A 3202-nucleotide genomic window follows, 5' to 3' on the forward strand; every position below is an offset into this window, starting at 1 on the left:
TTCACAGCCTGTAAAAAAAACAATTCTGACATGACTTCGGCATTCTTTGGAATTCTGATCGGTTTTATGTACTGGAAAAATAGAAAAGAGAGGTGTAACTTTGCATTGGGACTTGTGATGCTATACTAATGCAGATCCATATGTTACATGTGGTTACATTTAGCTACCTTCACTTTAAGGGAGTTGTATGGCCACATTTAGATGTGAAAAAATAACAGACAGAGAAAACCATTATTTGGGTCATTCTTGAGCTCTGGTAATATTTCAGTCCCACTGACTGATTCTGTATATATATTGAAATGTCCAGTATAATGAATTGAAATAAATATAGAATTAATTTAAACCTTGTTATTACAATTCATTTTTACTAATTAATATTAAAATGAGAAGCGTAAACAGTGGAGAACAGCATACAAAAGAAGCAAGGAGAGGAACTTGACCACTACATTCTTAACTTTCATTCATAGGCTACGTTGCTACCTCATGATGGGTATAGGGGAAATGTTGGTATCATGTAGCAGCCTAAACCTATCGCTGTTACATGATGGGTATAGGGGAAATGTTAGTATCATGTAGTAGCCTAAACCTATCGCTGTTACATGATGGGTATAGGGGAAATGTTAGTATCATGTAGTAGCCTAAACCTATCGCTGTTACATGATGGGTATAGGGGAAATGTTAGTATCATGTAGTAGCCTAAACCTATCGCTGTTACATGATGGGTATAGGGGAAATGTTAGTATCATGTAGTAGCCTAAACCTATCGCTGTTACATGATGGGTATAGGGGAAATGTTAGTATCATGTAGTAGCCTAAACCTATCGCTGTTACATGATGGGTATAGGGGAAATGTTAATATCATGTAGTAGTCTAAACCTATCGCTGTTACATGAACGGAATATGAATGACAGTCATCTAATATGCTGTAATAGAAATAAGGCCATGAATAAACAAATCGTCCTGCCTCATCTTAAACGGCACTGACCACCACTGTTTGGGTGGTGGACCACTCTTGGTACACATGGGAAACTGTTGAGCTGAAAAACTCAGCAGCGTTGCAGTTCTTGACACAAACCGGGGCGCCTGGCACCTACTACCATACCCCGTTCAAAGTAACTTAAATATTTTGTCTTCCCCATTTACCCTCTGAATGGCACACATGCACAGTCCATGTCTCATGTCTCACTGATTAAAATGCCTTATTTAACCTGTCTCCCCCCTTCATCTACACTGACTGAGGTGGATTTAACTAGTGACATCAATAAGGGATCATAGCTTTAGCCTGGATTCATCTAGTCAGTCTAAGTCATGGAAGGAGCAGGTGTTCTTAATGTTTTGTATACCCAGTGTAAAGCACTACAGATAATCAAGTGCTATTTGCATGTGATGCATTTGTTCTGTTGTTTACAGTATGATTTGTATTGTATAGAGCGTTGCTTTAAGGGGAAAGTATGGTCACATCTAATAAAAAAGAATGTGAAAATGAACAGAGCAAATGTATATTAACACACTACCTATTCATAGATGTATTTATTCATCATCTACATATTCATATTAAGCTTCTACGTCTGTGTACAGGAACGTATTATTTGTAAGACGCAAGAGAAAATGTATCAGTTTATTGTTAAATTATTATGACGTTCTTTCCAATACAAAAGTGTAGTAACTATTTTCCAAACTGCGTTACCCACTCCAGTCAGCAGATGGCGATGGGCGTCTTTCAGGTGATGCTTCATGCGTGACGTATAATGGACTGGACGGGACGCTTCTTCAGGAACAACAACACGGCTTCTCTTTCAACCACCTCGGTAGCTTGCTAGCCAACATAAAACCGATAGATTGACGCTTTACACCGTGTTTGTGAACATTAGCTAATCTCAGTGTTTTAAACGCATTTCTGTTGACTTATCATCCGATGACCTTTAACCTAATGTTCTTGTTAAATTTGAAAACGTGTTAAAGATTGATACTGAGGTTAGCACTAGGCTAGTCGCTAATGCTAACTAACTAGCTAACATCCCTGACCATGAGTTCACTAAACTACTCCTCCCTTGCTAAAGAAGAGGTGGTCTGCTGGACGGAAAAAGAAGCTCTGGGACTGAACATTGTCGTGGAAGAGGAGGCTGTTACAGTGAAAGAAGAGGAGGCTGTTACAGTGAAAGAAGAGGAGGCTGTTATAGTGAAAGAAGAGGAGGCTGTTACAGTGAAAGAAGAGGAGGCTGTTACAGTGAAAGAAGAGGAGGCTCTTACAGTGAAAGAAGAGGAGGCTGTTACAGTGAAAGAAGAGAAAGAACCTTTTAGAGAGGAAGATGACGCTATCTCAATAAAGGTGAAGGGGGAAGACGTTTTGGGGGTGAAAGAGGAGACAGAATATCAGATTAACACCAGTGAGTACTGTCTTAAACAGGGGCACAAACTATGCCTTTGTTGAACTAATGTGGGGTTTTAAGGGGCATTCTACTGAAGTTCTACACTTGAATAAGTTTCGTACTCTATAAATTGTTACATGTAAAATCTGCATTTGGTTCATATATTATATATATATTTTGGGTTCTTTGATTTAGATGTATTGAATTCTCCATGTGGTCGACATTGTGGTCTACATTGTGGTCTACATTGTGGTCTACATTGTGGTCTACATTGTGGTCTACATTGTGGTCTACATTGTGGTCTACATTGTGGTCTACATTGTGGTCTACATTGTGGTCTACATTGTGGTCGACATTGTGGTCTACATTGTGGTCTACATTGTGGTCTACATTGTGGTCTACATTGTGGTCTACATTGTGGTCTACATTGTGGTCTACATTGTGGTCTACATTGTGGTCTACATTGTGGTCTACATTGTGGTCTACATTGTGGTCTACATTGTGGTCTACATTGTGGTCTACATTGTGGTCTACATTGCACCTCATCTAATATAACAGTCTTTTAAAATTATTTTCTACTTAAAGATCAATGGGACGCAAAAGCCAACCAATTTGTGGAACGAGCCTTTTACATTTGCATCACAAACAATATTTTCGGAAATCATGATGAAAGTGGCCATTTTAGGCCCTATTTAGACATATTAATGCCTCTTGTAAGACTCTGTGATTGCAATAGAAGATCATAAGTTTACAATCGGTTTCATGTTCTCGTCCACACAGGAGAGAGACATGACTATCCTGGATCCTCTGGGGAGCCTCAACAGCATCCTGAT

Source organism: Oncorhynchus kisutch, unplaced genomic scaffold (assembly GCF_002021735.2).
Source record: "Oncorhynchus kisutch isolate 150728-3 unplaced genomic scaffold, Okis_V2 scaffold782, whole genome shotgun sequence".
Taxonomy (NCBI): Eukaryota; Metazoa; Chordata; class Actinopteri; order Salmoniformes; family Salmonidae; genus Oncorhynchus; species Oncorhynchus kisutch.